Source organism: Pinus tabuliformis, chromosome 6 (genome assembly GCF_031772625.1).
Source record: "Pinus tabuliformis cultivar Carrire ecotype Pingquan chromosome 6, CPIR1, whole genome shotgun sequence".
Taxonomy (NCBI): Eukaryota; Viridiplantae; Streptophyta; class Pinopsida; order Pinales; family Pinaceae; genus Pinus; species Pinus tabuliformis.
Genome location: NC_142292.1, coordinates 1709128479 through 1709142745, shown reverse-complemented (window position 1 = coordinate 1709142745; position 14267 = coordinate 1709128479).

Below are 14267 nucleotides of genomic sequence, written 5' to 3'. Positions count from 1 at the left end.
CAGGGTCGAGTCGAGTCTGTAACCAGAGAAAGAGATAATGAAGAGAAGTTTGATTCCTAATATTGTGTATCGATTTTGAATTATTATATGATTGATATTGTCTGCAATTATACTATTCTATTTAGCATGCACACTTGTATGAATGTTGAACACTGTTAAGTATAACTAAACACATACAGATAAGCTAAGTGATCAACTAATATCAGGTTAATAGTAAGAATTTGGGTAATAACATTGTTCAGGCCCTGAGTAGGGTTGTGCGAAGGCAGCCTTGCAGGCTGCAAGGTACAAATAGGTGCGCGTAGCAACATGCGCGCAGGGCCAAACTGCAGACCACTTGAAATAATTAGACATCTCTAGGGTGTGGAAACCTATTTCTAGCAACCTCCCATCCTAGTTTGGGTGAGACCTTGGTCTGCACTCCACGGACTATTGCCGAAAGGGCCAGTAGTACCAGAATTTGTTTGGCTAAATCACCTATGAACTTGGGTCAAGCCACTACAAGGCAACAAATAGTTTCGTTGTTAGGACCGAGATTTGCATAAGGGATGTCTCATGTCGTGTCACTAGAATCCAACAAAGAAAGAAATTGAAGGTGGTTGGAGAAGAAGATTCATGAGTTCACAATGCAGGAAAATAGGAATCTGCGAGTATCCAAGGAATAGTGGTTGGAGTGCTACATATATACAGAAATCCATGAAATTTTCTTTGTATCCTTTCCTTCTAAGTTGTAAGAGTGGATCGCGAAGATAACAGACAGTTAGGGAAGGTGTAGGCTCAACAAACCAATCGTGTGAACACCAGAACTAGTGCGCAGACTAGAAGCGTCAAAAGATAAGATCGTGCGAGCTATGGACCATTGGCTCGATCGAATTATAGGAGGATTTATCATTGAGTTCGCGGTAGATACGACCGTTAGTTACAGTGAGGCAGAACGACGCTTCCTCAAAGGACCACGAGGTAAGTATATTAAATATTTGAACGCTTGGATTAAGATGCTATTGTGTGAAAAGAATATTATGCGAACAAATTAATGTTTGGGACTACACAAAGTGGGAAGATCTATAGAAATGAAAGTAGTGAAGAATTAGAAACTAGTCCCTTAATTTCACCCTCGCGGGAAAGTGAGGAAGAGCTCGCGAGAGTTTCTCTGAGAAGTGTGGTCAGTCTGATAAGGTAGCGAATTCCGCACTTACCACCTCCACCTATACTACCAATACTCTCACCATATTCACCTCCATCTCCATCCACCCCACCTCCGCCACCACCACAGTTTAATATGGCGAGCGCGATTGAACTGCAGGTATTCAAAGTAGGGAATGAAGATCCAGACCAATTTTGGTTCGTAGTAAGGGCGGTATGGGAAGCACAAGGAGCCGTGGATGACAATATAAAGAAGGCTACACTGGTAGGCGTGTTACATGATCGTGCAATAACATGGTACATTAATCATTCTAATGACCATCCAAATGCAAGAATCACAGAAATTGATGAAAAGAGAAATAGGGGAATGAACAATTTCCCTTTTCCTTACAATATTCGATCTTGAGGCTTGTGGATTATGGCCCACTAAGCCTTATCGAAAGCGCTTCTAGGGCCTTAAGCCTTTAACCATGGACTTACATTCAACTATCGGGAGCTCTAAACAATGATTTAGCCCTTACACTCCTCAGCCACAGATATATTGGGTTACACGGTATAACAAAGAACCTGCTTCAAAACCTTTGTTTGGATCTCAAACACTATAAGCCCGCGACTATAAATATCGGCAGGTCCGCTCCTTCATGCCATTCTACAACACCGCTTCAACCTGCGATCTCCGACTGCCCGATCCTTCCAATCGCCAATCGGCTTATCGATGATATTGCATTATCAGCTATCGACATATTGTCGTTCCACAGACCACTATTCCTTGACCTTCCGATTTGCGATTAGCGAGTTGATCGCAATCGTCGATCCTTGGTCTGATATGATGGTTGTTGTTCAATTGCTATTCACTATCGCATCATCGTTTCACTCCATTCCAATATCGTTCAATGATTCTGTCGATGTGATATGAGCTCTCTGCTCCTCTACAAGTTGATCCAGGCCATTGATCAAACAGATATAACGGATCCTGTGCATTGATACTCACTATTTATGGACTCTATGTCAAAATTACGATAACTGCATATATATATAAGAATCACTCGATATCTTTGGATTGCCATCGATCCATTCAGTGATCGATGGTCGATCAAAACTGCAACACTAACACATCTAGATTATCTATGAACACACAAGCACATGATTTCAACACTTAAACACACTTTTATATTATACATGATATGATTACAGGTCTAAGGAATTTTAGCCTTAGAACAAGTTCTCCCTCGACTACATTTTAACACTCAGGTTTACAAATCAAGTCTAATACTCTCTATACCGCTTTGAACACGCAGGTTCAACACATATATATAAGAAAAATTGGATTATTGGATCGGATGACTAAAAATATTTGATCATATCTCTCCATGATTTCCTCAACAACACCTAAATCTCTCAACTATATGCATACATTGCAAATTACATTTAATTAAGTCCATCAAACTAGCTCTATTAAAACAGAATTTGTCCCCCACTTGCTTGATGGTCCACGTTGTCCTCCTTCTCTGCCTTGGCTTCCTCCTTTAATTAAGGGGGGTGGGAGGGGGGGGGGGGGTGGTTAGATGCTCCTTCTCAGAAATCCAGGCCACGCTGAACAGGGAATTTAGCAGGCCAAAATCAAAGACACAATCAATTATCGGGTTTAAGGAAATCGCGATGCTTCCGGGCAAGACCCCCTGGGATCTAGACCAAAGACTGTAGAGTATGATTCACGAAGCCAACATGACCTTGACAGATGGACAATGCCACGCATGGTTTGTAGCATCACTAACACCACATTTAAGGACGGTGCTTTCACAACAAAAGCTCTCCACCCAAGCCAAAGCTTTGGAGATGGCAATGAGATTGCATGAGACCCCTATACAAAATCTTGGTCTGGGAGTCCAACAAATCCATGGCCAACTGCAAAATTTGTGTCTGGAAATTCATAGTTTGAAACAAGATAGGATACATCGGCCAGAGGCGTGTGAGGAGGCATGGTGCATAAAATACAAAGGGCATGGGCATGGTAAGGACCACTGTCCAGTTTTCACGAATTACTTGGCGGGGGGAGGGCTGATGACGTTAAGACCCGAGGCACAAGCATGACTGAGCACGACACCTGCATTATGGTGTGCGATCTATCAAATAGGAGGGAAACAGAATACAGATAAGTATCATCTATTGTAGAAGTATACATAGACGTCCCAACAATTGTTTTGTACTTTCTGCAGGTCGGTAGGCCATGATGAGCGCACGTGCAGAAGCTATGAACTAATGTTGGATTGGACTCCTGCCTATACAGTACAGACCAAAATGCGAGCTCTCGTCCCAAATTCATGGATGGCGCGCGCTGAATTTCAGGGGGACATATGAGGTCGAGGTGGAATGGGACCAGGAAGGGGTTGCAGACAACTAATTTGTTACAATTGTGGAGGGCTACGGCATTGTGCTTGCAATTGTATGAATCTGACGAGAACATCATGTTTATACTGTACTCAGTTTGATCATGAGGCATAAGACTGCCCTACATTGATAGCGAGGTTGCGCGAAAAAGGGGTACTCCAGCCTCCCCTGACTCATAATTTGCAAATGATGAGGTCTGAACCACACGAAGAAGACCCGAATGTAGACATTGTGCTTAGAAGCAGTATCACAACTAGAGATGATAAAGGTAAGTAGTCAGAAGAAAGTGTGTGGGCTTGCAACGCTTCTATAAAGGAACCTGAATTTGATTTGGAGTGCACGAAGGAAACATTCATGGAAGCTAAGAAGAGCTTCAAGGAGGCCTCCACTTCAGGTAGTAAGGATCAAATAGAACCAAGGATGGATCCTTCAATACTCACTACCTTCTTGGAGACATGCATGAAACTACTGTGCAATAGCAAGGCTATAAAAGAACTACAGGAACTTATCACTAGGTGCACGGGGTTAGGAGAACTGTGCATGGTCTGGAAACTTGGAAAGCATGCATTGTGCAGAGGAAGGCAAATGAGATTGACTCCACAAATTGGAAAGTATCAAATGGATCAAGTAATCCTGGATCTCGGAACAGACGTGAATGTACTGCTGAAACAAACTTGGGAACGCATGGGCAAACCCATGCTACAATGGTCTCTCATTCAATTCTGAATGGCGAACCATCAGAGGATCCTACCCATGGGGAGATTGCAAGGGGTAACAGTGGATATTGAAGGTGCGAGCACGCTGGCGGATTTCGAAGTGATAGGGATTGTCGACGATAGCAATCCCTATCCTGCACTACTAGGCATACACTGGGCCACTGATATGAACGGAGTCATAAATCTAAAGAAGCGCAAAACGATTTTTGAGAAAAGGTCACTACACGTAGTAGTACCGCTAGATCCAGTCGAAGGAGCACGATACACTGAACCAATGTGCAACGATGACAGTGATGACGATCTCGATTATATATACAAGATAACCGCACAAGAACAGGATTGGGTGAATCCAATAGCAGATGATAGGATTTCATGGGAACGCGAAAGCTCCTGCACTTTGGATTCGGATGAAGAAATAAAACGATGGTAGAATCATCTGCACGAAATAACAACGGTCAACTGCAACATGATGATAAGATCACTACACTATGTGACAACAGAGATAAGGGATCTGCCTAGGTATGACGGGTTGAGAGTGGTGGATGAATTTCTGAAAAAATTTGAGAGTGAGGTACCAAAAGAGTAGCGTTTTGATGCTCTGAAATGGGCACTGCGCACTACGCCCACAAGATGGTGGGATACGCACCAGCAGATTTTTGAGGATTGACGCGAATGCAGAAGGATGATGCACCTATGATTTGGAAAACCCCAGCTACAGATGAGAGCTGGTTACGAGGGGCAAAACAACTTGTGCGCCCACCTTTCCTGATGGGTACAGACATATGACATGTAGCCCGCACAAGCACACACCACTCCCAGAATAGAAAATCAAAACAAAACACAGTGGCAAGATAGGTGAAGCACACCAAATATTATCCATGAAGAAGCAATTTTTAGGGTGCGCGAAGTGTTGAACAAGGTTCACCAAGTGAGATGCACTGTTTGGGACCTGCGCGTACCAGCGGTTCGATGGGCCTATAGGACCATGTGGAAAACCCTAACCACAAAAACGATTCGAAGGCTACAAAATGAAGCAGGGACCACAATCTCTGTGGAGCATGCAAAGATGAATCCATGCATAATAGCACTTGTAAGCACGACAGTGCGCAAAGCCCAGGACGACGAAATCACACAGCTACGCGAAGCAGAACATAGAAGACTTCAGGAAGCAATTCGGCAAGGGAACCTTACACTTCGTGAACTTGAAAAGGACCGGGTACGGCTAAGGAAGAAAGGCATTTTAATTAACGCAGAGATCAAGAGGCTGGAAATCGAAATCAAGGGAACATGTCTCATCGATAAACCAAGGATGGCAAGGCAAGGTGCGCATAATCATACTAAAGAATTAGAGGAATATCACCAAGAATTGGTTAGTCTACTGCCATGGCTAGGAACTGATATCGCCAAATGCAGTAAGCACGGAAGCGCATTGAAAATAGTAGCATGCGCAACATCAATCGCCACAATGACAGATGAGGATTTTCCATGGACTATGCTAGAGGGTGGGATGGAGCCTCGCACAGGTGGTGCGACCACCTGACCAGCCATAGGAAGAAAATTCTTAGAGTTCCCGGTAGCTGAAAGGGAGCGCAGGACTATAAATTATTCTACCTGCGAGCTGCATGCTTTGGTAGGTGCACGCAGGAACAACCTATCACAAGTTTCGTGTCGTTGCATGAAGGATTGTGCTGCCATGTGGGTTGGCTGGGAAGTAATCGTTGGTGTCATTGTTCATGACAGGATGTTCGATTTGAGGCCAAATGGAGCGGCCAGTGGGCATTTAAGACAAGAGTTGTGGGTAAGATTTCGGAAAATCTGCTGCCAAGGAAGCATTGATGGCCCAAAATTGGGGGGAACAGTCAAATTTGATTTCAAAAGGCACTATAAAACTCCAAGGGCTAGCCAGTAGACAATACTTGGTCATTTGAGACTTAAGCCGTTGAATAGCGCGTAGAGTGTTGAAAGCTGACCGATAATAGAGCCCCTAAGTTTGTGAAAGACCGCATACAGTGCAGAAATGATGATAGCCACTAAGGATGGGTTGGGCATTGAAGAAGGAACTGCGGACGAGGCTACACAGACCCCCATGGTACAGGATTTTCCTAAAGGCGCTGGGGTTGTAACTGAAATCCCCAAATCACCTCGGACGCCAAGGCCAAAGAAAGATAAGTAGGCAATGGGACCAGTACACATGTCCTTGAGGAATCTGCAATACAGTAAGTTATCAATGGAAGAAAAAGGAAAGGGAATCACCATTGAAATAGATGAAGAGGAAGAAGACTTGCAGGCCTTGATTTTTGTCGTAGAGGAAGAAGAATATGTGGAGGAAGACATCCAACCATTGCGCTCTGCAGCAAAATTCCCTGAGTATGTCCCTCCCTGAAAAGGGAAAAAAAATATTGAAGGATCTGTATGTAATGAACAATGCACTCCAGACCCTTTCCTCCTCGATGGAATTACCTTTGAGGGTTCGCTCCTAGGTCGCGTGCCCACCATGAAATTTTAAGACTAGGACCTCATGGATAGAAAGAAGTTCCCACACTTAGAAATGGCGAACCCGATGAAACATATTACGGAGGGGCTGATGATAACGTTAGAGCCACGAAAATGGCTGCGTAGTGTGGAAAAGGTCGGGTTGCTTCATCTGCTATGGATACCACATTTCCACCATGCACACATCACCATTTTCATCATCAGGCAGTTGCTCTCCCTGGTGCATGATGGGTATCAATGGCTGGAGGAGCCTATTCCCACCATGGCTGACCTCATCCACTGAATTTCGCGGCTTCCCTGTAATGGAAAGGACCCTGCGACAGTAGTCAGGAAAAGCAACGATTTGGCTCTCGCAGAGGCCCTGAAGGGAAAGTATAAGCTCGAGAAGAAAAGGAGGGGTTACATTATCACCAGTATCAAGGACAAAGGGGTGCACGTAGCCTCCCAACTCTTGGCCCGTAAATTAACGAGAAAATGTCGCGTCCATGAAGTACTAGCGCTAGTGGTTGCGTTGGCTGAACAATGTGTGGATGAGGTCTAGTTCAACTGGGCCGGGTTCCTCTGCGAGGAGTTTTTGCTCAATTGCAAGGAGGCCTAGGAGTAGAGTAAGACCTTCCACTACACGTGGTTGCTCTTATCCATCGTGCTGATAGCGATAGAACTGTCGGAGGATAGTCAGTTCCCTAGCATTGACCAAGACTTACCAAAGGCCACGAAGTGTGCTTCACTCTGGGCCACCAAGGACGCGAAACGGATTCGTGATACCAAGATTTTATGGGTGCTCATGGCGGTGAGCATCTGAATGTGGATTAATAGGAGGTCGCACCTGTCCCCTACGGTGCACAATAGCTTGTAGAGTTTTGCAGACTTCAAGGTAGACATGCACAACATATACATCAGGACGCAAAAGGATCTGGCACAGCAATGGACAAAGTTCCCATTTATAGTCACTGATGACGTGATCTTTACGGTGCTAGAGACATGGCCTCCTAGTGGGGCACCCCAGATTTGGAAGAGCTGGAGAAGATGACAACACAAAAAAGGTAGGATGATGCCAAGCTATGCGTCACCCAACTAGCCAAGAGAAAGCGGAACCAAAAAGTGGCAGTCGATGTAAGGGCAATCCACAAAGTGAAACAGGAAGCCATGGAGCAGAAGAAGGCCGCAGAAGCAGCAATAGCAGTGCATACAATAGAGGCCGCAATAGTGCAAGTAGAGGAGGGGGAAGAAGCATCAACAAGGCAGGGGGCAGAGGACACAAAAATTGCATAAGAGAGCATGGACCCAGGGACCACCTCTACACAGATAAAATAGTTGCACATCACAAAAAGATCAGGTCCAAGAAAGAAGGTCAATGCCTCGAAGCTGACCATCAACCTGATCACCTTAATTGAAGGTGATCTCCATGACATCGGTAAGACAGTTTGTGATGTCACCAGTGAAGTGCTCCAAGAGTTTATGATAAAGAAGCAGACTGTGTTGGGGGCCCTAAGGGCACAACTGTAGGAGTTATAGGTGCAGCCCCCGCAAGAAGGTACCTTGTCTACCCACGTCACAGAAGGCATGTCAGTAGCAGAACAGATCCTACACGTGAATATGGCTAATATGATAGTATTTCTAGATGGAGCGCTAGTCTCGGAAAACACGATGGATCGAGTCACGCTTAATACTATGAAAGGAATTGGACTTAATTTGGTTTCCCTTCCCTATGACACACTATATTAGCTGCAGGATGGGATAACAACAGAACTCTGTGCTAGAGAAAGCCATGCGATCAAAGTTCTGAGTGAGCAGAAGATTAATATATAACAACTTAGCTTACATCACGATGAGTTGGTGTTGCAGAACTGACAGTTGGTGCAGATAGTTGATGACGCTTGGTGGCACATCCTAGAGTTGTCCATTACATCATATCTGCCAGCAAAAGTACGAATCCACTGTTGGTAAAGTGGAGTCTGCAACGCGCGAGAAGAAACAACAAGAGTGAAACTGGAGCTAAATCTCTAGATTGCCAAGTTTCGGTTGAAGGCGCAGCCTTCCACTCCCCTAGAGGTCAGAGAGCAGCACGTCAGCGTTATTGCAGCAGCGATGGAAGAGATTGGAGGTGCAGTGCATGACTATATCAACATGTTGGAGCAGGCACTTGAGGTTCTCACGACGTTGCAGGAGAAGCCCAAAATCCAGCGGCTTGAGACCAAGGCTCGCGAACTCCAGAAATAGTATGACAACATCAGAGGGATTGTGCAGACAATAGTCCTTACTCAGTGGCTTGCCAGGATGCAGCAAGCCAAGGCATTAAAAGAGCAGGTGGATGTGGTGCGCCATAAGGAAGCGGTTCTCGAAGGGCGCATCCAGCCATGGATTTACGAAGCCTTCACAATCACGATGGATATTGAAGGAAGCTAGCGTAGATTCAAGGGATTCATGCACAAACGCAATGCAACATGCCAGAAACAAAGGGTTCAGAAGCGAGAATGCAACAGGTTTAGCAAGTCGTAGCTCAATGCGCTGCAGACATCCAGACCATTCAGGACTAGCTGGAGGGACTCCGCGCCAATATCATCGCATCGATAGAGTGACTCGAGGATGAGTCATGATGTTTTTGCTGGGGGCCTATTGGGCATGGAATCCCCCAAAATCATGTTTTGGGGCTCAAACCCAAGTTTTAAGTACTATTATTGTAAATATTCCCCAAATTTCGGGCGCGGAGCGCAAATTGTATGTTAGAGTCATAGGGTTGTCCGCCCTAAGTTTTGAATGTAGTGTCGACCTACCCATGGTCCGTGGACCATGGGATTGTATAAATAGAGTGAAGCTCTAAGTTGTAAAGTAGTAAGTAGCCAATGGAAGGAGTCTAAAAGATAGTGAGCATAGAGTAAGAATCAAAGTACATTGGGTCATAGTAGTAGGGATAGGCTCTGTAGCTGAGTGCGCAGAGGCCTAGTAGAGTCTGCAGTTGAGTGCACGGACCCCTACAGCTGAGTGCGCAGGGTAGAGTCAAGTCTGTAACCAGAGAAAGAGATAATAAAGAGAAGTTTGATTCCAAATCTTGTGTATCTATTTTGAATTATTATATGATTGATATCGTATGCAATTATACTGTTTTATTTATCGCACGCACTTGTATGAATGCTGAACACTATTATGTATAACTAAACACATACAAATAAGCTAAATGATCAACAAATATCAGGTTAATAGTAAGAATTTAGGTAATAACACTATTCAGGTCCTGAGTAGGGCTGCGGGAAGGCAACCTCACAGGCTATGAGGTAGAGATAGGTGCGCGTAGCAACGTGCACATAGGGCCAAACTATGAACCAGGCTGCGAGGTACAGATAGGTGCATGTAGCAACATGCATGCAGGGGCAAACTATGAACCACTTGAAATCATCAAACATCTCTAGGGTGTGGAAACCTGGTTCTAGCACCCTCCCATAGTACTTCAGGTGAGACCACAGTCCACGCTCCACAGGCTATTGTCGAAAGGGCTAGTAGTGTCGGAATTTGTTTGGCTAAATCACCTCTGAACCTGGGTCAGGCCCCTACAAGCCAACATGAACTGAAAAAAATTGCACTCACAAAACCTGAGGAAAGAGCTCACATTGACTAAGAGCTTTCCAACTGATCCTCAAAAGCCTTTTTATGAATGAGGCCTCTAATTTCATCATTTTCCATTATTTTGCTTCATTTTCCTCCTTACATGAAACATTTTACCTTTTACCTTACTTTTCTCCTAATTCTCTTTATTTTCGTAAATAAATGTGCCAAAAATGCCTTTCTTCCTTTTAATGCCTTTGCCTTAGCCTTTTCCAATTTTCCTTAGACAAAACACACATCCAGTGATGCCCACTAGGATATCTTTTCCCCAACATTCAACTTGGAATAAATTCCCCTTAACTGTGGTCTTATTTTTCCTTTATTAACTTTTATTACATGAACTTTTCACTAGGGTTGTTACAGAACCCAACCCTTAGGGAACACCATCGTTGGTGTTGAACCACACCAAGACCTTAGCAATACCTCTTAGAAGAAAACATACTACCTGTGGAGCTTTATAACTTAGCTCGTTCCAGTATTTACAATGAAGGACCTTATCAAGAGTAAAACATCATGACAACATAACCAAATAACAACCATACCGCATACTAGAGATTTATAACACAACTCATTAGGGTATTTACAAAAACCACATATACACATATGCACATTTGATAAACCATCAAATAAAATGATATGATGTTCTTATCAATCATCAAGGGAATCCAAAGGATCACATCTATATCATCAAATTTAATACCATAATTCACTTCCTTCCCTGGAACTCTAGAATCCACTAGCACATGCAAAGCTACATACAATGTCTAACGCTATAATCCTACGCCACTTTTCCTCTCAGTGAACAGTTACAAACTCGTTGTTCCAGGGTGCACTCCCAATGTGCATCTGATTCCATTTGGTAATTCTCATGACCAAAAAAAATATATTCGCGACCTTCCCTTCTTTGTTACATAGTCCCTTTCGAAATCCGATCACTCCCTTTTGTGTAGTCACTCACCTTCCAAGTTCCCCGGAATCCCCTATCCCAGTGATCCATCCCTTGACAAGGCTTCCTCACATTAGAAACTCAAATAAACAAGGCATATATCTTCCTCAAACCATCATACCAATCATAGCATGCTCATGGAAATCAATGGATAATATTAGGTATTAGTGTTCCACAATGGTCCTGCTCCTGAAGTACTCTATCAGCATACTGCTAGATGTTCCAATTTATTTCACTACTACTACTGATTCTTCCAGTCAATTTTAATCACCCAACTGGGCATGGTCATGCATTCCTTTTCCAAGCATAAAATTTCCATTAGATTCAAATAAATTGAAATAACCTCAAATCATACCTCATTGGTAGTTCTTTAATAAGGTACGCTTGCAATCCTGTTCACTTCTTGTCACAACAAGTCAACTAACTATTTGATCAAAATATCATGCATAAACATATCCCATCTAGCTAGCTCAAAACACAACCATCATGGATCAACATCATAACTCACATGTGACCATCATAAACCATAATCATAGATCACATATAATCATAATATACCATAGTCATAAATCATATGCATAATAAAATGGATATAAAATGTTGATACTTATCCTTTCATTAACCCTTAGCTTCTACCTTATCTTTATTTCGTATGCACTCTGGGTCAGTTGCCACACTAGACAAACATCGTGTGCCTTCTCCTCAACCATGTGCACATACACATAGTGTTCATCACACACATATATCTAAACACGTCATACAACACCATGCAATACATACATCTACACCAGTACCATATGCACCACATGTACACAATACCACTTGTACACTACAACCACTTGCACAAAGTGTGCACAACATCACATGTGAATGACACCAACTACGCAATGTGTACTCAATGCCACATGTACACTAATCCACTGTACAACATGTATACAATACCACATGTACACAGTACCATACACATGACATGTACATGACGCCATATGTACACAACACCACCTACAAATAGCGCCACTTATACAACATGTACAAAACACCACATGTACACATCACCACTTGTAAAATCATGCACACATTACCATATGTACATAGAGCCACATGTACGATATGCACACAACACCACCTATACATAGAACTGCATATCCAACATGTACATAACATCATCTATGCACAACACTGCATATCCAACATTTACATGGCACCATCTATGCCTAGCACTGCATATGCAATACCCGCACAAGGCTACATGCACATAACATCACATATGAAACATGTGCACAAAAATAGTAACACACATCCAAAACCATATTGTGTTTACTAAGCAACCTTGCTTCCAGTGTCTTATCCATGCTTGTCCCAGCATGTCGCAGACCACACTTCTTTCATTTCGTTGTTTTATCCCTCAATATAACTTGTCCATAACATAGACATAGTATAATAACATAATATCAAATCATAAACACATGATACTCACATCATATATTTTTCTGGGCTACTCCTCCCCATTGATTCCTTGTAAGACGAGGAACCTCTTCAAGTCACTCGCCTGCGTAAGCAATCATTCCTCCACAAGAAAAATTGTTGATGACCCTGTCAGATAGTGACATAGATACATGGACACATACATACGTATATATAGAAATTAGTATAAAACAATCATGGTCTTGTCAGAGAGCGACATACATACACACATATATATACATATAAATTTTAGCATTAATAATCATGATCCATGACGACACTATCAAACATGACATAGATACACACCCATATATATATATATATATATATATATATATATATATATATATATATATATATATATATATATATCAACATACTCGTGACCATAACATAATTACCAGATATCAAGGTAAAGGTTAAGAGAACTTCACTTATGCACAACATTGAGAACAATGGTTCCCAATATAGCCAAGGTATCCAACACCTCAAATCCATTTACTTTACCTTTTCTAGTTACCTTTCTCATGTTTGTGCTTCCACATTCAATTCACCATAATCAACCCAACCAGTCCAACCGACTGTCATAGTCTTACCTTCAGCTATGCTTACTCACGCACAAAGCTTCATTTGAGTCTTACATTACCTGTTGGGTACTACACAACTATTCCCGAGCTCCATTAACTTTCCTCTTTCCCCGCCAATTCCCAAGACTCAAAACAGAAAAGGAAACTCAAGAAACAACAAGAAGAAAACCATGGAAAACTAACAAAATTACGAAACTGCGAACAAAGTGACATAGATATGCACCAAACACACTCAAAATCACAAATCAAGCACAACAATCACAAAATACCAAAAGAAAAAGACTAACAATAGACACCATGACTCAATCCCCATGGTTCCCAACGAAAACTCAACCTGAGCCTTCTTCAAGATTCATGGAAATCTCATTTGCCATGCAACTTCTTGGATTATACTTCCATAAACACATAATGTCAATGCATAAATAAACATAAAAATACATCAGTTACCTTATCTTGTTGTGCCAAGCACACAACCTTGTATCTGATCACATATGTTCCATGTCTTAAGGGACTCCAATTATCGTGACATATCCACTTGTAACTAGAGACTAGCTAATACACATGTCAAGTACATGTTCATGAATATAGCACATATCCACATAATCTAAAAAAAATCAAGTTTAAGAAGACTCCCTGTATGCAAAGCACTCAGTGTTTTGGAATTAGGGTTTCCAAACCTAGCCAAAGAAATTCTTGTCCAATTCCTTCCTTTTTCCTTTTTACTTGGTTGCAGTTGAGGCTTACTAGTACTGTCACATCACCCAACTGTTAGGTATATAAGCACATCAATTATTACCTTGTCACACTAATAACAGGCATGTTTCCCTACAACTTGCTCACACATGTTAGTCTCACATTCTAAAGATCAAAACAATCATATCTAACAATTTGAAATCAACATTTGCCAAGACTAACAATCATGTCATAATC